We start from the raw sequence: 22246 nt of genomic DNA on the forward strand, positions 1-22246 counted from the left end.
ACCACTCCCAAGGCACCTAGAGCCACACCTGTCGCACTCCAGTGTCCACCTGGTGGCTCGTGTTTCATACTTAAAACTTGACTCTGGGCACGTCTGCTAAACAAAATAAATGCCAAGAGCATTTAAATAATGTTTAAAGGACACCAGCCTTAAATGGTGGATTATTCTTGGAATGTGGGTGTTGGATTTTATTTAAAGGATTGGGGGAACACCTTGAAGGATTAAACAGCCCAGCCAGCTCTCTCACCCAATTAGTCCAGGCTTCTCCCTTCACCATTAGTGCTAAAGAATTTTCTCACTGCCCAGAGCACCTCCCATTTCAAATGGGAGACTCATCAGCTTCTTTCTTCTCTGGCATGCAGAAAGCACTCGTGTGCCAGCAACAGCTGCAGCCCAGCCTCTTTTAGCTAACGGAGTCTGCAGAAAACATCTTTTTATGGTAAATGTGCCAGCAACAGATTGAGATCCAGGCACATGGCTGCCATCCAGATTTCTGCTCATCCACAGGTATTCCATGGCTTACTTCAATCATATGGGCCCTCACCTTTGAGGGGATGGGGCAAGATTGTTCCTTTTAATGTCAGAATTTAATCCTGGTCCTCTAAAAAGCAGCAACCCCCTCCCCCAGCCTCTTTTGACTGAGTGGGAGCATGGTACCTCTTCAGTTAAAAGAAATGCGACAGTCCCATGTCTTCTTACTAATTTTATGTATCATTTTTATGAATCAAGCACCCCAGTGGAGAGGCTTGAGGCAGAAACCCCAAAGCAATCTCTGTCCTGTTGGCCAAATTGATAGATCCTACAAGAACCCCAAAAGATGCTCACACGTGGACTTCAATTATTTCTGTAGTGGGAGGGAATGTCACAAGTGGATGGGAGGCAATGTCACTGATGATGGTTCAGAATGCTTATCAGACTTTTTGTCTTAGCCACAGGATCAGCAGAGCTTGATCCAGGGGCTGGAGCCTGTAGGTTTTGGGCTTGTGATCCAGCTAGTCTAGTATTCTGTTTCTAACAGTGGTCACCTGGATGCCCTCAGACAGCTGGCAAGCAGGAGGCCCAACCCTTCCCTATGCTGTTGTCCCCAGCATTGACATTCAGAGCACTATTGCTTCTGAACCTGGACGTTCAGTTTAATCATAAGCCACTGATGGACATGCATTCCATGACTCTGTCTCGTCTCCTTTTAAACCCAGCTAAACTACTAACCATCACTACATAAGGATGATCAAAGAGTCCCGATCTTATTGCTTTTTTATATATGTGTACATTTTTGACAACAGCTCTCTGGCATTACTACTAATTTTCCAGATGGGTTCAAATTGTGCATACATGACACAATTTGCTTTGTGCACAATTTATATGATCATTATCCATGTGATATCCATGCAATGTTGATTATTTGTTTCTATTGGACACATACACAAGAAAGGAACCTGCCAGGATGTGTGGAAGATCTCTCCCTGTATTCTCCTCCCTACACCATTTCCCTTTTCCCATACTGCCTTTCTCTACTTCTTAGTTTCCCACCCACATACCCACCAATTTACCATTGTTTCTCCCTTCAGCTTTGGTGCCTTCTCTTTCCCTGTTTCCTTCCTTTCCTCCCATCTTTTGCCTTTTCCAGTCCCTCTTCCCTAGGGGTCGACAACTCTGGGTTGGGAAATTCTTGGAAATTTTGGCAGTGGACCCTGGACAGGGTGGAATTTGGGGAATGAGGGACTTCAGTCCACCTTTCAAAGCAGCCATTTTCTCCAGGGAAACTGATTTTGATCATCTGGAGACCAATTATAACAAAAGGAGATCTCCAGGTGCTACCTGGAGGTTGGTATCCCTAGTCTTCGCTGTTTTCTGCTTGCTTTGATTAACAGGAATCAAGGGATGGAAGCTTCAGCAACATTGTTGCAGTTGCCTAGCATTCCACACAACTGCTGCTAGAATCTCACTTCATGATCTCCCAACAGTTCAATGAGCTTTCATTTCTTAAAGCTATACATACCATTTTTATTATTTTAGGGTTCTTTACTTCTCCATACATTTTCATAATATGCTTGGCCCCACTGTGTTAAACAAAGCAACCCCAGTTCCTCCTCCCAAGGGTTAATGCATGATATGTTGAACTACCTCAAGACAAGCCAAATTAAAGTAACTCCTTTCGGATAAAAATAAGAATTTATCCTATTTTATTGCCAAATATGCAAGATTAGCAATTAAATGTAGAAGTGCCTGGCTAAATTTTATATAGTGTTTTAATGTTTTGTATTTTGTACTGGTCGTTTACCGAAATAAATGTATCTGTCTGTAATATGTTGAACTGTTCCATCTTGCAGATGTTTGCAATGAGAGACTGGCTCAGTCTGACTCTCCTGTCTTCCTCAAGAATAATTAGTTATGTGAGAAATCTGGGTCTGCAGTTAAAAGGTTTTTCTGGGAGCCAACCATTCAGCAGAGACCATGGCACAATGTCTGTGCTGGAGGCGTGGGTGGGGAAAGTAAGTCCAAAATAGGCAAAGGCATCTTCACCTCAAAGAGAATGCCACGGCCCCACATTTCCTCCTTGAAGTGAACAAGTAGTGTGAGTCTGCAGTCACACTACAGCTGTACAGATGGGAAGAAAAACCTGACCAGGATTACAGTGGAAATCAGAGTTAAGTGCAGATGGCTTTTAAACAGAGCCCAATGAGCTTTAAAATCCCAGTGCAGATAAACCCCTGGTGTCTCATAAGAGGTGGCAGTTGGACAGGTAAAGTAATTGGCCAGATTAGTTATCTAGCCTGGTGACTGAGAGCAAGTATGCTAGCTTGGATTTTCATGTCTATGCCCATATCTATGAGACTGCTGCAGCATCAGAGGAATGACTTTGAATTGGGGTATGCTTATGCAAGTAACCAAGGATAAGGATGTGTCTACTGATACAGATTTTCAAGGGTCAGGAAGTAAGCTAGCTTCATTATTTTGTGTTGCTTGTGTTGAGAGTATTTTGTATTAATTAATTGTCTGTCTAACTACTCTTTCTAAGTGCATATTAATAAACCATATTTTTAATCACATATCTGGTTATTTGCAGATGCTTACCCTGAGAACCCATGGACTTTGGCCTGGAACGCCTTGATACACTGTGTAGATTTTTTAATCTGGACCAATGTTCGGCAGTAAATCTAAGATTAATAATACTATTGTATTGAAACATATAGTATGTTGAAAAATGTATACACTTTGTGGAAACTTTAGACTGCAGAAATGGAATGTGGCTTGGAAACCAACATGGGTTTAATTTGCATAAAAGAAAGAGTCAAAGTTGAGAATGGTGGCTAAAAGGGCAAGAATAAGAAATTCAAAATCATCCGTATGTTCAGTTTCAACTGAACAATCTGTTTCAACCTTTTACCTGTGGAGCAGTTCCTAAAATATTTTTCAGACTCCAAGGTGCTCTGGAACTTGGCTGGAAGTTATGTCAGCTGGCCATGCCTCCCTGCTGCACCCAAAGAGGATGAAGGGGAAGAAAAAGCAGGTGGTCAGCAGCAGGAGTAGGTGTCCAGGCTCCACCCCCTTTCCCAGGCACGGTAACCATCCCTAGGTCAATGGAAGTGGCCACTTCCCTACTTTCATGGCAATGTCAGCAGTAGCTGGTGGTCAAGTCCATTATGGCAGCGTAAGTCCGGGGAGCCCCTGTGGAGCTCTCACAGAATCCCTGAATTAATCATTTTTTTCTGTAAAATATGTGAAGATCATAAAAGTACACTAAATAGGTCTACATAGTAAGAAAATTGACTGCTACAGTCTTCATAAACATCTCTTCAAACCCACCTTAAAACACCTCCTCCAAGTAGGTATCAGATAAATCTAGCTGAAATTGAGAGTTTTAAAAAATGCAATCCTTGAAGGAAATAATAGACAGAAGCCCTGAGAAGGAAACCAAGACCTTTAAAAAGAGCGTTGTTGAGAACCGAGAAACATTTTAATAGGAACAGTCCAATTGTTTGTAAGATGGCAGAGAGGCAATGGAAAGGAAAGGCACTTGAGAGTCAAATGGATCACCAGAGCACAAGTGAACATTTGAATAATAGATGCAGAGTGAAAAGGTGGGTCTTGTAGAAGGTGAAGAAGAAGAAGAATGTCTCCCTCTCTCTTTTTCTGTCCCACACAGACTTGCACAATGATTCCTCTGAGACTGACAGAGGTATAAGGGGGAGGAAAAGCTCGGATCCACAAATTAAGAGCTTGTTCTTGACCACAGAAATGTGGGCACTGGGCAGATGAAAGGTTGAGGGGTTGAAAAAGAGGCCTCAGGATCATCAGCATGCTCAGTGAGGCCATGTGTCAGTACTGAGAACATCCTTCAGCACTGACATTGATGCATTAATTAAAAAAAAACTGATACAGGCAGATCTGCATAACATCTGCTGTATCTTATACCTTGCCAGGTGCTGAACAGCACAAATTAGGCAGCAAAAATCATACAGCGTATTGAGTCCCTGGTGACTTGCCATACATATGTGATGGACTGCGTTTGGCTTGACAACTCCCAGGTTGTAAAGAGCTAACACAGGGCTGTTGTTGTTGTCTTTCATGAAAGTATTCAAAGCATGCCCAGGCTAACCTGATCTCAGGTGCGCCCTGGTCAGTGTTTCAATGAGAAACCGTCAGGGAAGTCCAGGATCAGTACGCAGAGCCACACAATAGCAAACCACCTCTGAATGTTTCTTGCCTTGAAAATCCTACCGGGCTGCCCTAAATCAGAGGCCAATTGATGGTACACACACACAGAGACATAAATTAAAGCATTACATACATATCTTACCCCAGTAAAACCAGCCCTCCAATGTCGATCAGTATCTTCCCAATATTATAGATGGGGCAAGGCCGACACAGTGAGATAATACTGATTTGCTGAAATTTCCCTAGGGCATGGGAGACTGAAGGGGCCCCTCTCCAGCTAAGAACAGTCAGCTCCTCCGGGGATCTGTGCCCTGAGGCTTTGGAGGTAGGGAGGAGATATGTGTAGGGGAGGAGGGCTTTTAAAACTTTTTCTCTTTCTCATTGCTGGAGTTGGTTATTATCAGATTTTTATGTTTTGCATTGAGGTTTTATTCTTGACTGTTACCTGCCACAAGTCAACTCTGAGAGAGGCGACTAAAAAATCGCCTTTTATATATTTATATAAATATATAAAATAAATAAATAATTGATCAAGCATGGCTCTGGTCTTGTAACGAATGAGTGGATATTTGGCTTCTGCACGACATAGGACTTTGCTCTGCATGATGGCCCATCAAACATCTATGCTGATATTTAGTAGGAGAAAACAGCTTCCAGTCAATTTGCTTCCAACTTCTTTGTCCTCCAGGCTCCACGCTTTTAAAATCAGAGACAATTCTTCAAAGCAAAGTGTTTCCACACATCCCTCCTCCCTCCCCAGACAATTTTGTGAGGAAGGACAAACACTTGAAGAGCACAGTTACACAAAGTGCTTGAAGACAGAAATGATTTCCTTAAAGTGGTTAATCATGCTTTCGAAAACTACTTTCTCTGGTGACCTAATCACATAAATCATAGCAAAAGGTTAAAGACGAAGTTCAATTGCACCAAATTACGCGTGATGCTTCTCCAAAATGGATTACTTTGTATTAAAAAGGGAACATATTTCACTAAATATCTGTATTTTTTTCAGGAAGCTTCAGAGCTGTGGTGGTTTCTAAGGGTCAAACTAGACGCAACAGCAACAGATTCAACTTGGGCTGAGGTAAATCTTACATAAAATGGAGGAGAGACTAAAAGGCCAGCATCAGAAGGGAGTCCTGATCCCACCCTCCCCACCCACACTTTCCATGGTGGCTCCACTCAACCCCAAACTAGATTCTGTTCTTCTCCTTCCTGCCTATCCTGCCTTTGATACCACCCACTCACACTGAGTATGGACTTGGTAGCTGGCCAAGTAAGTCTAGTATAGAACCGTGGATTCCTCAATGTGGACTCAGAAGAAAAAAGGAAATCATGAGGCACAATGATATAGTAGTCTTCTCTATGTTTATAGGTGAAAAGGTTATAACATAAAGTCATAAAGAGTCAACCAAAACGGGATCCTAGGTTAAGTGACCCGCTTTCTGTTTTATCTTCGTCAGTGGTTGCTCTTCCAATATACTGTCATAGTAGTAGTCGTAGTATCACATTGGCAAAATGCTCATAATCGTCTGGGGGCACTTTATGAAATCCCCTTTATGTTATAAGGTTTTCACCTATAAACATAGAGAAGACTACTATATCATTGTGCCTCGTGATTTCCTTTTTTCTTCTGAGGCCAAGTTAGTCTGCCACTGTCAGATTTAGGGAAACCATTCTCTGGGGGTTGGGGGGGTCTGGGGATCCCCTGGAATTACATTTTATCTCCAAACTACAGAGATCAGTTCCCCTGGATAAAATGGATGCCTAGGAAGGTACACTGTATGGTATTTTATCCTACTGAGGTCTCTGCCCTCCTCAGGCCCCACCACTAAATTTCCAAGTGTTTCCTTATCCTGGATCTGACAGCTGTACCCCCCACCCCCCATTGGTGGCCTGTGGGGACCTGGCAACCCTAATCACATATAATTAGGTCCTAACACTCACATCTACCATAAAAAGGTCAATGAATGGCCACAATCCAAGTCTTTACATATATGCAGTGCTCCCAGTTGTCACAAAAGCTGTAATTGTGCAGGAACTGTGGTGAGAGAGAGATATGACTTTAAAAAATTAAACCACCATGTTGGGTGCATTCACTTTTCCATGTCTGGAGAGGGGAGTCTTCATGGAGCACCAACCCCCCTACCACCATCACCAATGGGTGAGTAGTGGCAGTAAAATGGGCTGGGACTTCCTGATGCTACAGCTGATGAATGCAGAAGAGTCAGGGTTTTCCAGTAAGTAGCCCTGACTGATAGGACAAAGGGAAAGGTAGGAGAGCCTCCGGGGAGGGCGGCATATAAATATAATAAATAAATAAATAAGAAATGATACTTAAGTGGGATGGCTTGCAGGGTCTGCCCATTGTTCTTGGAACTGATCAACTGTTAAGCCTTCTGCAGTTCCTTGCACAGGGAAAAGTCTAAGGCCAGATTACATTGCTTAGTTTCCTTGAATGGGACAGAGACTGGGGAGTCAGAACGTCTTTTGTAAGGTCTTTTTTTGTACAAATATGCAAGCAGACCATAATGGAAATAAACATGTTTCTGAACAGGCAATAAAACCTTTAATCTTGCATATACCCCTCAGCTCACATCTATGGACTTCCAGCCCTTTGTCTCTTTTAGACTGATGCTGCCTCCAGCTGTCTCTTGATCCCCCTCTGAATTCCGATGGGTGTCACATTCCAAAAGCTGGAGAGGGATTCCAAGAATAAAGGGGCATGGTTGTTCTTTTGCTTGATTAACCATCAATTTGCCAGACAACCCATAGAGAAAGGCTTACTCATTGTAGGTGAGATAGTCAACCTCATAACACAGCATCAGTACTCTTTTACTGATGAGCTGAAGTGTGCTGCAAAGCCTAATCCAGGACAGAAGCCTGTTTCTAAGGTACCAAAAGAATGGGAAACATTCTGCTGTTCTTGCCACCATGTATCTGGACAAAGCTCTCCCATACCTACGAGCTGAAAGCCGGTATTATATGCATAGAATTTTGATTACAACTTGGAGTTGGTTGAAATACTGAAAACTTCTAGGATAAGTTTCAAAATCAAAGGAGGAAACAACCACCGATGAAAGGTCTACTTTGAAAACGGAACAAAATCTAGACTCTGTTCCGGTTGTTTCATTTATCATTAAAACAGAGATTATATAAATATATTGTCAACTGATTTTGATAGCCTGGGACAGGTTCTCTCTTTTTCTGTCACCATGATTTTACCCGCAGTAGGTACGCTACATAAATACATCTTCAGCCAAAGCAAAAGATTACCAATTAATCCTATTTGAGGAGGGATTCCTTTCCATCCCCAAATATTGATCGGGGCCTAAAGATCGCTATAAAATAAAATGTCTCTGAAAGCGAATAAGCAATATTGAGGAATTATACCCATCTAACATTTATTCTGTTCCAAATTTCATGCTCACAATTCAGCAATAGTAATAATGTTATGACTAATAAATTAGGGATTTTCATTCCAAAATCAATATACAAAAGATGAGGATTGCTATATGAGTACAAGCCACTTCTCAAAGAAAACATGACACCAATACCTTCATGGTAAAAGTTGCATATAGGCATCAATCACAGTCGGGGCTGATTCACTTACGTCTGCACACCCTACTTAATTTCTTCCCGGTTCATTACTATTCACTATTCATGAAAATGATTTTATTTCTGTAAACTTAATTATTGCACGTAACTGACTGGTAGCTGAATGAGATAACTATTAAAAAGGAAGTGCCTTCAATCCTATGCAGCACACAAGAAGGATGCTCCCATCATTGGATCTTTCCCTTACCAATCCTCTCAGACTTCTGAAAAGCTGACAGTGGGAGTCACATCATGTGCATGGCCTGAGTGACTACAGTGGAGACGAAAAGCCAATTGAAATTGCCTCCCCCTGACTATTATTGAAACAAATAGTCTGAATGCAAATTGGAGGAAGAACAAGATTTCAGACCACCTTACTCCAGGGTGTAAACTGCACAGAGCTTTTATTCCAACCCCAGATTGATTCCGTCCCTGCCCTCTACACAGAATGCGATTTCCATTTGGATTTGGGGCGATTTAAAATTGCCTTCTGCAGCAAGAAGGATTGATCCGGAGTGACCCTACCTTTATTGTGCGATATCTTAGAGAGCTTTTAACCCTCAATATTTAAAGACTGTTTTGAATCTGGGCTCTCCTCTGTGGTAGAAGACCTGTGATTGGCCACAGGTGGTCATGTGACAAACTTGCCTTAAAGGAGAAGCCCCTAATTTCTCTCAACTTTTCTCGGTCCTGGATTTTTCTCCCTTCTCTGCCTTTTTCGATTCTCTCTCCCGCCCCTCCAAGAAAAGAAAGTGGCTCCCTGCTTGGCTCCTCTTCCCCCCCCCTTCAAGAAAAGAAAGAAAGAGGCTTGGCTCCCCCACCCCTTCTGAACTACCCTAACCACGTGCAGAACACTTTCCTGTTTCAATGGGGAGGGGGGGAGAGGAAGACCTGAGTTCAAAGCAATCTGAATTCAACAGGATTGACAATGGAATAAACAAAGTATAGACTCTGCCCAGATCCCTTTGTCCATGTGGGTTCTATGACCTGACTGTATAGAGATCTCAAGGAATACATTCATACATGAAGAAACAACGCTGGGTTTTACTGTCAAACCATTGTTCTGTCAACATCAATATTGCCTGGCAGTGGCTTTCACATAGTCTACTATTTTTTATCTTTCACTGGGGATGCCAGAGCTGAACATGGGCTCTTCTGCATGCAAAGTTCATGCTCTATTCCAGACTTTGGGGAAGGGGGGAGAGTGGGAAAGATCTGCATCTGACATTGAGTCCTCAGCTCATATGAGGCAACCCATTGGTCTGTGGTGGCATGATGTGATATGAGATTTTTGTCAGGGGTGTGTGAATGGTGATTTTTTTTTTACACATGTAAATCACCATGTTTATCGTTCAGTGACAAATATGTGTGAATAACGTCGAAGTGGTAATTAACATTGTAAGAACTTACCTAAATGGAGACGGCTAAATGGTGAGCAAAATGGTGAGCTGCAAGTTTGATATCACTAAGCAGTGAGATAGAGTGGTAAAGAAGCATGCATGCATCAGCCTCGAACTTTGTCTTCCATGTATATTCTCATTCTTTGTGTTTGGCATAAGATTGCCTTTTTATCTGAGAAGGTTACTTCTCATGATTCCACTTTAATTTTTCAAAGATGAAACCAGCTGAGTGGATCCAATAACATGGATGTGTCCCACTAAATCACCTTCCCACAAGAAGAAGGATTACTTTATGCTCATTCCCCTTCCTGGACTTCTGGGTTTCCAAATATTAACATTGTGTCACAGATAGAAGTATGGAGATACAGTTCCTGAACCATTGTGGTAATATATGCAAGGTCCCTCTAAGCGAGATAGTTATTAGAAAAGATTTCTAATGAGTTGCATAAATCAAAAATATTTACCTTGAACTAACTTTGCAAAGGAGAGATGGTGGAAGTTTGACAACTGCTCCCTAATCTAACAAGAGGCTTAACAAATTCTACATTTTCATTTCTGAAAATTCCACTCATTGTCTCATTATTGTCTCACAAGGTAAGCTTTTGTTTGAATCCATTTCTCCTGCTGCTCCACTGGAACCCTCAGAATGTTTGCCTTCTTCTGTGACATCTGATTGTACAGACTGATTAAACAGAGTCCTACAATGCTGCATACATATCATCCATGTCGGTGTGTGGGTTTGTAGATTTTATAAATGTGTATTCATTGCACCTTTCAATTTTGCATCTTGTGTCCTGGGAATTGGTTGCATTTAATAGTTTAACATGTCTTGGAGCCATTGATGTAGAAAAATTAATGCAAATGAAAATAAATTGGGTATTATGCCCAGTAGGGAAAGTCCCCTACAAGATATCCCTCATCTAATTCACTGTGCCAGCCAGACAGCAGTATCCTAATACAATGAAATTTGTTCAGATTCCAGTGCAAAATACAGTTTGAGAGAGGAAGAAATAGCCAATAATACTGACTTTACCAGGGAAACAATGTCCTTTATGGATGTTGACTAGAGTTGCCAACCTCCAAATAGCACCTGGAGATCTCTTGCTGTTACAATTGATCTCCAGGTGATAAAATTCAGTTCCCCCTGAAGAAAATGGCTGTTTTGGAAGATAGACCCAATGGCATTATAGCCTGCTGAAGTCTCTCTGTTGCCCAGGTTCCACTCCCCAAATCTCCAGGTATTTCCCAACCAAGAGCTGGCAACTCAAGTTTTCACCAGACATTCATGATCAAGGCCTAGATCATACACAGTAAACCCCTCCACTAGCAATGGTCCTGGCTTCTGGCAACCAAATGGGCCATCTCCCTTCAAGTGACAGCAGAAACACTTTTTTATTTTTTGCCTCTCATGTTTAGACAAATGGCATCAAGAGGTTCCATAGTTCCATCATGCATTGTTTCATGATTTTGTAATCCATGCTGAATATTACCAAGAAGGGCAGATAATAATGAATTAAATAAATGTTATTTTGTCAATGTGACTCCAGCAATGGGTCTGTCCTATTTATGGAATTCTAGCAAATATGAACTGGTCATGTATCGTTTTTAGGAACAGAAATGACATTGGGCACATACTTGACTAGCAGTGCAATCCTAAATGCTGTTAACAACCTTCTATGTCCATTGAAGTCAATGGGACCATTTCCACATGGAGGCCAACAATGCCTGCCAGCTCCTACTTGCAAATGCACGATAGTAAACTGTACATTTGCATGCTTCCTGATGGGAGACCCCTACTGCTTTATCCCGCTGTCTCGTTGAAGCTTTTTCCTTCCTGACAGGGCGGATGAGGAGCCGGAATCATGGACAACCCACAGGTTCCACCACCTGTTCTTTGGGTTGACAATCAACTCAAGCCACCAATCCCTTCACAGCAGTTGTTTTGGGGACTCAAACTTCTGTCCCCCAGGAGTCCTGAAATTAATTTTTTTAAGTATATACTTCTGCATTGCTACAGGAACATGCCACAACAGTAAAAAAAAAATTACACTTCCTTGTTGCTACAGGATTACGCCATAACAATAAAACATTTCCTTAGATCCCTTTTTGAGATTCTTTATATAATGGTCTCTTTATGTTCGGGTAGGATTAGGGTTCTGATAGGCTGGCCATGGTAATTTGATCCCAATAATTGTGTTTTCACAATAATGATTTACACTAAAGAGCATGGACACTAAGCTAATAGAGATAGGGCTGCTTCATCATACCCCCTGCTTTCCCCATTCATACCCAACCACAGGAATGTGATTTAGATTGGGTTGCTGCCCGATCCCAATGTTACTTTTCACACTGAAGAGGGCATGTTGCTTTGTGGTCCCTTGGCAACGCAGACCATGCCATTAAAAAAGAAAAAGATCCAGAAATGGATAGGGGAGAGCAGGTGCAAGGGCAGGCAAAGCACTGTAGAGACTGTTGTGCGTTTCTCCTTCCAGACAGGCTTGCTCCTGTTTGTACCTTGTTGTGTGCAATGACAAGAAAGGGGGAAGTGGATTATATCGCTTTTCCTCATTGCATAGCAAAGAGGATGAAAACTCATGCCATCCACTTGAGAGCTATGGGTTGCTGCCGACGTCATGTGGAAGCAGCATTAAAACCCCAAACAATGAGAGACCGGGCAAGGGCAAATTCCTCATGCAGAAATGATCTGGATTCTAAGTACAGAACTTAATTTAGAATCGAGCTATAACTGTTGCATAAATCTTCCACCTAAAATGAACCATACTTCTCAATAAAAAAGAATAGTGAGCAAAGATAAAAGAAAACAAAGCACTGAAGTAAAGCTTTAGTTTTTATTTTTTTAAATCTACTTTAAGAAGGGAGGTGACATTAAACAGCCACATTTAATAATTTACATCCATAAGAAGAAGAAGAAGAGTTGGTTCTTATATGCCGCTTTCCCCTACCCGAAAAAGGCTCAAAGTGGCTTACAGTCGCCTTCCCATTCCTCTCCCCACAACAGACACCCTGTAGGGTGGGTGAGGCTGAGAGAGCCCTGATATCACTGCTCGGTCAGAACAGTTTTATCAGTGCCGTGGCGAGCCCAAGGTCACCCAGCTGGCTGCATGTGGGGAAGCGCAGAATCGAACCTGGCATGCCAGATTAGAAGTCCACACTCCTAACCACTACACCAAACTGGCTTTGTATTTTGATAAACTATATGAAAAAATGTAAAAGTGCCTTTGTTGGCAGTGATATGCCTGTGCTTTTTCTGTGCACTCTCTTCAAGTAACTCTATCTGATTTCATTTACTCTTATTAAATCTTCTTTAACCAGAACTCTTTAAGATAAAAATTCAAATATTAATCTCCATAGTCTCTGTCTTTTCCCTCACAGTATTTTCAAGTCCATTTTTCCTTTTGATCACAATTTTTCTTTATGCTAGTATTCCCTTCTAAATGAATATTTCTTCATAACTATTCAACCACACATTTATTAATTTGCATTATTTTATCTTTGCTCACTTCTATTTCTGAATGCAGGCTTCATTTTCAGTTCTTGTACAGACCCCTCAGGCAGGAGACACCCAGTGCAATTCTGATGGGGATCCAAAAGTGCTCAGGGAGCTACCCAGCCATGAAACCAGTTAATCTCAGAGATATGCCACTGTACTGCTAACATAGCAGTGCCATAGACACCCCAAGACTACTGCCAGGGGAAAGGGACATGGCCAGAGTGAATTGGCGCCCTAAACCACCCCAACCTGCAGTTTAGCCCATAGATACCCATGCAATGGGAAATGCAAAATGTCGCTCCCCACAGGCAAAGTCCTGGCATTGCACAGGATACTGACTACAGTCTCAGCCAACGACACCCTGCCCTAGTGGCTGCCAACCCCCTGCCCTGCCCTGATCTCTGTTGCCTGGAGATCAGTTGTAATCCCAGGAGATTTCCAGCCAGAACCTGGAGGTTGGCAACCCTAGTAGAGGGGGCAATCTAAAGGCAGATGCACACAGCAATATATCCCTCTTTGTGCAATGGTGCATTCTTTTAGAAACATATATCTAGGGTATGGTTGCCAACCACCAGAAGGTGGCTGGAAATCTCCCACTATTATAACTGATCTCAAGGTGACATTTGTTCACCTGGAGCAAATGGTAATTTTGGAATGCTCTATGACCCCTGCCTAAAACCTCCGGGTATTTCCAAACCCAGAGCTGTGAACCTTAACCTAGGAGTACTGAATACAATGGGGAATTAGAACGGAGTGTGGTGCTAGTAGCTGCATACAGTTGAGGGGGGGGGGAGGAAATTGTAGCCTACCTTTCCTATGAGGAGTTACCAGAACTGGGGTTGTGCAAAAGCAACAGCATTTTTCAAGTTTGGACATATCGAACCCAACATTTTTGCTATTTCCCAATATTCCCAAATCTCAAAACTGGTATGGTATTCAGATTCAGTAAGTATTTGGGGATCCCAATGTTTTTTCTCCATTGTATCCTGTGGGATATAGTCAATGGTCTTTATAGGGTATAATGGAACATTGATTCAGGAGTATCTGGAGCTCTGGGGGGCTGTTTTTTGATTCAGATAGAGGTAGTAAAATTGCAGCATAGTTGCTGGTGCCTCTCTTTAACCCCCCCCCCCAGTTTAAAAAAGATTGGACCAGGGGGTCCAATTCTAGGGGCCCACAAAGAAGGTGCCCCCATCTTACATTATTTTCAAGGGAGTGTTTAAAGGGATTGCAGTCCTTTTAAATGCCTTCTCGGAGCTATAACTTTGGCTTGAAGTGAATTTGGAAGGCATTAAAAGGACTCACAGTCCCTTTAAATGTATTTCTTCAATTTGAGAATTCACCAGAAAGGCATTTAAAGGTACTTCAATTCTTTAAAAAGTATTTCAGCTATCTGGGCTGGGCTGAAAGAATATCTGAAATATTTTTTTTTCAGATTGTTGTTGTTGCTCAGATTAGCTGAATGCACACCCCTAACCAGAACTCTGGATCTGACCCAAATTTCAGTATTTTAGCCTCCATCTATGGGTTTTCAAGAAGGCAAGCAGCTAAATCTCGGTGTAAGCAGCCAGAAGTACAGGGAGAAGCTATGTTTATAGGACCCATTCCAGCCGTTCCATACAATTCTAAGGTTTAAGAACACTTCCCAATGTTGTCTTCTCTTTTCAATACCTTTCTCTCTCTTTTTGCAGGACAGAGAGACTTAGAGGAATGATACTGCCATAATAAATACAATTTAAAGTACACAATGATCCTTCATTGGTAGGAGTGGCTTAATCTCACTCTTCTTTTAATGTCCAAGTGATAACAGACACCACCTCCTTCTTGAGTTCCTGTTCTTTAACTCCATCACCACAGCCAAAGTCTTGGGGCTGAGGTTATAGATCCTCAGCACCCGACTCCCACTGCATAAAGTAAAACAGGTTTACTGAATGCACACTTTATAAATTGTGCCTGTGTACATTTCTGAAATGCATGTATTAAACTTGCCTTGATACCCCATGTTGTTAGATTCCTTCATTAAAATTCCAATGCTATAGAGTTTAGTGACCTTCTCCACAGGCATCTTATTCAATATTGAAATTGATTTTCTTCACCTTCTCATCCAAAGACCCAGGGGCATATACTGTTGTCAGTTATACCTGTGTAAAACTGAAGTAACACCACTGAAATCTTTGAGAAGAACCCCCATTTACACTGGTAATTAGAACGGAGTGTGGCCTTTGGAGCAGGCCAGGTTGTTAAAGGTAAGCCCCAATGGGATTTTTCTACAAAGCGATACAATAAATAATATGAGCATACACTGCCAAATGGAAAGTTTCTCCCCCTCTTCCCCACTCCCGTTTTCTTTCTTTACAGGATTTAGGTGTCTGTGCCTACCTCATTACCAAAAAACACATAAAAGATACAAAATGTAAATACTCTGATGGTCAACATCACAATTACACTGGACAGATAAGCCCAGCAATATCAATTCAATAGCTATTGGAGTGGAACAATTTGCTTTTAATCCACTTGTTTTCATACACCAGACATTTTATAGACACACAAATACATTTGAAGTATATTTTTAAAAAAAACAGCAGTAAAGGTTAGCCTAGGGGTGAATAATTGTGAAAGCGGGAATATTCACTTGAAATGCTTCCCTGAACCATTCCAATGATTGTGCTAGAACAAAAAGTGATATTGCACAACATGCAGTGCAATTCTGTGTGTGCCGTTTATTCAACAATAAGACTGCAGAGTTAAATAACATTTGTTTCCAATTTAATATGCATATGACTGCAGGGTCTGTTAATGAATAGCCTGGTTGTGTCCCTGGTCATCAGTTATGTAAATGGAACAAGAGCACAGCATAGGCTGAGCCAAATAGGTACTGTAGCCTAGTGACCTTTCTTCCTTTGCATCGAAGATAAGTATGACTCAGGAACAAAAGGCAAAAAGTGAATAGCTTTTGGTGGTGACAAAGCAGATACCTTTCCCCTTATATCTCTGCAATGAAAAATGCTAAAGACTTTTTTCAGTGAAGATTGGAGATTCAGAGGAACATGTAAATTTTAACAATAGATACTTAGAACCTTAAAATGCTATTCCACTGTAACCATTACAGCTTTTTTTGAAGTCTGAAAAATCCCTATGGTAGGACACTAGAGGGGAATGCAAAGAAAAGGAAATCCAGGGAAAATAACTGCATTTGATGGAGAAAAGTATACCTAAAATTTCTGTGTGGATTGTCCATTATTACAAATGATTCTATGTTTTTCTTTGCAATGACAACGAAACAAAATCCTCACTATGAGTGCATGCAGCTTTTGTTTGATCTCTTGTGACATTATCAGATAAGTCTGTAGCAGCAATATTACAGAACAGCAGAGAAGAAATGGAAATAACACATACACACTCACTTTTTTAAATGACTGAGAACAATCCTATAGAGTAGCGATCCCCAACCTGTGGGCTGCGGACCACATGTGGCCCTTCGACTAATTGGAGGTGGGCCCCGAAGGACGCCTTCTCCTCCCGCCCCTGGCCGTTTACTTCATCCCCCCTGGCCCTTTACAACACACTTCGGGTGTCATTGTCATTTTGAAGGGATGTTTAAACATTACCATAGTGATCAGAGAGCGTTAGGGCAGTGGTTGAGAGTAGAGGAGTAAACTATCCCCCCCACCGGGCCTCAGTTAAAGGCGTTGAGTGGTCCCCGGTGAGTGGTCCCCGGCGTTGAGCGGTTCCCGGTGAGTGGTCCCCGGTGATGAAAAGGTTGGGGACCACTGCTATAGAGGTCTATGGGGCTGACTCCCAGAGAAGGGTTCTTAGGATTGCCCTGGCAGTTATAGTGTCACATTATCCTCAAGTAAAAGAACTACTGAATGCTACTAACAGGATTCATATCAGATTTATACTAATCATTTTTAGAAGGTGTCTATTGGCCAGGTGCATGTGCTGAAATTGAAAACTTGGTCAAATGATGTATCAGATGTCAGAGCTTTGAGGGAGTCATCAAAAAGAACTAAGTGCTTCATGAAATTCCTTCATGGGAGCTCCTGTGCAAAGTACATGCAGATAAGACAGAATCTTAAAACAGAACAAATGATTGTTAAATCCAGGAATGGTCCAAGGGCTTTTGGTGCCCTAGGCCAGCTACTAGCCTGCCCCCCCACACACACACACACACAACTAGCCTACCCCTTCTGCAAGCTCAGGCACATACAACCACTGTGGCTAAGGTGTACTCCAAGCCACAGTGACTCACAGATACACAACCCCAAGCAGGCAAGGAGTCGCCAAAGTACTACATGCTTCTTTTGGCAGCCCTGACAAATCCCTTCCTCCCCATCCTCTGGAACCCAGGGAACTATTTAGGTCTGCCAAACGGAGTAGTCGTTAAGAGCAGCAGCTTCTAATCTGGAAACCCAGGTTTTGGTTTCATTTGTGGGGAAATCCACAAGTTTATGTGTGGGTTTCCCCAGCAGGCCAAGCCTGGCTTGTGTGGATTTCCCTAGCAAATCCACCCGCCCCAAGACCATTGCAAGTGAGGAAAGAACACAGAGGGAAAGGTTGAAGCCCTTTTTCCATGTGTGCTGCAGTTGAGATCTGAATCAGCTATGTGCGCATAGGAATGATTTATTCAGGGTCTAAGCTTTCGAGTGCAAGCACTCTTCGTCAGACTATGCACTCCTTACATGACAGGGAATATATAGCGAAAATTAATTCTGTTACATCAGTAGACTATGTCACACAACCAAATACAGCCAATGATAATCCTTTGTCAAAACAGCCAATCAGTCCCCTAAAACAGTGGTCCCCAACCTGCGGGCCGCAGCCCGGTGCCGGGCCGTAAAGGCCATGGCTCCGGGCCGCGGCTCCCTCTCCCCGCCCCCCCCGCAGGGAGTGCGGGGAGAGGGAATCAGGGCCGCGCCGTGCACTGTACATGCGCAGCGGGGGCGCGCATGCGTGCATGCACCATGCGCAGCCAAAATTGCACGTGCGTGGCACTTTTGTGCATGCGTGCATGCGCGAAAGTGCTGCGCATGCACAATTTTGGCCACGCATGGCGCATGCGCTAATGCGTGGCCCTGCCCGCACATGCGCGATGCCTGGGCGGGGCAGTTGCCCTGCCGGTCCCCAGCCTCAGAAAGGTTGGGGACCACTGCCCTAGAATTCAGTTGTAGTTTACAAAAACACAAGAAGAAACAAAACTGCCTGTGTCAGTGATCAAAGGATCTCAGCTCACCATATGCTGCTTGCCCCATCTGTCTCCATACAACTGTGAAACATTCCTACAAGGGAATTGCTGGTAACTATCTTATCCCAAGGCCAGGGAGTTAAACTCAAAATTCCATTAAATTGTCATCACCTTACAGTCATATTACCACAAATAAAATAAATTGTGAGGAATATGGATACACGAGTTAAACAAAGTTAGCATGAATAGTGAGATAAAAAACCTATATCCTTGTTGAGTCCTGGGAATGTCATAGTTTGGAGTGTTGTAATAACTTGCATTTCTGCAGTCTTCCTTTCTAGACTGTTCTTGAAGTTCCTTTGCAATAAAACAGCTACTTACAGATTCCTTACTGAATGTCCTGGAAGGTTGAAATGTTCCCCTACAGGTTTTTCAATTTTGCGGGTTTTTATATCAGACTTGTGCCCATTAATTCTTTGGCGTGGGGCCTGTTTGCCCTATGTGGAGAACAGAGGGGCATCGTTGGCACTTGATGGCATATACTAAGTTGGAAGATGAATGTAGGAATGTTTCCTCTTTCCTATCAAGTATTTTAATTCCTAAATAAACCTTTATCTACACTTTTACCAGGTTGTGCACAATTGCTGTGTTAATTACTCTGCTAACAACAATAACAAACACCTAACATATTAACTAGGTTGTCTGAGTAGCATGAGCATTTTAAGTTGTCTAAGTTGCATAAACTTAAGAAGAAATGCAGACACAGAGAAATAGCTGCCACTATGTGTCAGCTGGCCCTGTTTTGATTCACACAAACAAGCATGATTTATTTGAACAGGCTTGATCCTCATTCATCTTGAGGCTTTAAGAAAGACAAATGAACGACTCTCTCTTGTTTTCATTTCTTCAATTATGAGATTGCATCTCAGATCCAAAAGATTTTTAACACAAAAATATTCATATTTTTAAGCTGTGTGGTATTTCTTTTAATAAAAATGATTAGTTTTTTTAGTGAATAATGGATTAGTTTTTTGACAGCAATAGAATCATTGTTCATATTTTAATTCTTTTTTCTCACTATATAAACAACTTTTTAAAAACTTGGCACTGGCCCTAATTCTCTTAGGCGGCCAGTGCAAAATAACAGGCCTCATAGGTTTCAAGAAGTTCCCATCACTGATGAGATAGGAACACCCCCCCCCCCAGTAGAATGAGATGCAAACTCTTGCTTTTTTTGAAAGACCTTTGCAAGACACTGTTACTCAGGACCAAACTAGATAATACATGTGATCCAGGCATAGGCTCCCATTGACTGATTATGCACAGTGACAGCCACACCGGCCGCCACCAATTCCTAGTGGCAGGACAGCATGCCCCACCACTCCCTGTGTACACACAGGGAGTGAAATCCCCCGGCGCACGTGATCCTTCCAGGAGTTGTGCGTGTGCATGCACAACTCCATAGTGGGAAGGTTCTGCCGTGTGTTGCAGTGGCAGCAGGAGGAGGGGGGGTGACGAGGGTCCCACCGCACGATGGTAGGTTAGTGGCATGATGCTAACCCATTGCTATAGGGGGTGTAAAAATGCCCTGTTCAGCTCCGCAGCGCAGGTGTGGGGGAAGGAGCCTGGCCTCCCCCAGCCTAGCCTGCAATGGCAGCTGTGGCAAAAAAGGGAATGCTGAAAAATCGTCACGTGTAAGCCGTTCCCAGCCCGGACTTTCCTCCCCATGCATAATCGGTCATTGAGTTGCAATCACACGTAACATCAAGGAAGCTTCGGAATGTTGCACAGGTTTTAAAAATCCTTCTTTTCTGTGCCATTTTCCCTAGCCAAAATACTCACAGGGGCCCATTTACCCTGCTATGGGATGCTCCATGCTACAGTACACATGGCGTTCCACAGCAGGCTATACAGCTTGGTGTCATGCTTAAAAACGACAGCCTCTAATCTGGAGAACCAGCTTTGACTCCTTACTCAGGCAGGAACAGTGACCACTACAGTGACCTTTGGAGGTCCTGCTTCAGGCACCCCTGCCTTCTGATTTCACAGGCAGCAGTCCAAGAGATGGCCGTCTCTGTCATGGCACCAAAGCTTCAGGACTCTCTTCCTAGGGAGATCTGTCTGTCCCCTTCTGTTGCTGCCCTCTGCCAGTGGGTGAAGACTGTTTCCCTACATTTTGTATCCCTCAGTTGCTTTGGGCTGATCCTGCGTTGAGCAGGGGGTTGGCCTGGATGGCCTGTATGGCCCCTTCCAACTCTATGATTCTATGATTCTTTCTTACTAACCAGTGTTTTAATTCCTATTTTTATTTTTGTATATGTATTTTAACTAGGGTTACCAACGTTAGTTTGGAAAAAAACACACAGATTTTAGGGATGGAACCTGGAGAGAATGGGGCTTAGAGATCAGCAGCCCTCAGCAGGGTATGGTGATGTAGCGTCCACCCTCTAAAATAGCTATTTTCTCCAGAAGAACTGGTCTCTGGCATCTTCAGGCCCCACCTGGAGGATGGCAAGCTAATTTTAATTCTTTATTTAATTGCTTTAATGCTGTGTGTTTGTAGCAGTTGATTTAAATGATTTTAAAATGTGATTTTTACTATCCATGTTTTAAAATTGTATTGGCCCTTGTAAGGTCAGAAAAGTGGGGTGCCAATTTTGTAAATAAAATTAATAAATGTTGTAAGCCATTGAGGAGAAAGGCAGGTATGAGTGAATTAAGCAAAACAAATACATTCAAGAGGATTCAAATGTTCTGAAGCACCTCGATGCCCACTTGTAAAACTGAGATCTTTGACTTGGGCTCATAATTTCTTGGTAGTTAGATGTAGAGTGACACAGAAGAAAACACAGAACATAGAATTGCTCTTAGGAACTGGCTGCTGATTTAAATTATCCTTTTGTGCATGCTTGCTTGAGTCCATCAGCCTATTAAGACATTAACAGGGTCTTAGTATTTGGCATTACTAATTTTGAACAAGACCAAAGATATGCCCAGCCATAAAATTGATACATTTGTAGAATGTTAATGGAACCCTGGTGAGCCATTTTCAAAAAAATGTTTTCCTGTACGTGAGACATCTCAGCATTTTATCAATCAGAGCAGAATGCCTCTGAAATGCCAGGGTGGTTTTTGCTAATTGAACAAATAGGATTCTTTTGGAAGTTTTCCTTTCTCTTTTTGTAAAAATGATTTTGTAGAATTTGCTACAACAAAGTTTCAGAGGTGTCTTCTAAGGATACCTCCTAGCAGATATAAAAATCCACTTTTCTTCCTGGTGTGACACAGTCTTTCTGAAAAGGCTGCCATAAAAGTGGCTGTATATTGTGTGGCTTGGGAAGCATGTAGTTTTTTTTCAGGTTGCTTTCACATTGGTACTATTTTCCTAACCTCAGGTCAGTAGCAGACACCCTCCCAATATACCCCTCAGATTACTTTTCTCCAGTTTTCTTTTAATCAGTAATAGTCATATCACTATAGCAATAATATAAAAATCTATTGCAACCATGTATTTCATCTTCTTTTTAAAAATTATCTAGCCCTTTTGTTTGCAGAGTTATAATGGAAAAGTTTCTGGCTACACATTTCTCCTTATAACTCTGCCACTAAAAGGCTAGTGGCTACTGAAATGAAACCTGGGAACATACCCTCCTTCCATTCATGCCTTCCCTACATCTTATGCCCTCCTTCCATCCATCTCCATGCCTCCTTGCACTTGTGTTCCCTTCCTTTGTCTCCTTACAAGACCTCCTGCAGCCCGAGCTCACAGCTACCTGCAGTTGGTGTTCCCATTGGCACCAAGAAGGGTATGTAGCAGGGAGTATGGGTGGTGGCATGCTAACAAGTGAGTGGGGTGAGGGGTGCCTCCAGCAGTGGTACCTGCCACAGACACTG

Source organism: Paroedura picta, chromosome 7 (assembly GCF_049243985.1).
Source record: "Paroedura picta isolate Pp20150507F chromosome 7, Ppicta_v3.0, whole genome shotgun sequence".
NCBI classification, from domain to species: domain Eukaryota; kingdom Metazoa; phylum Chordata; class Lepidosauria; order Squamata; family Gekkonidae; genus Paroedura; species Paroedura picta.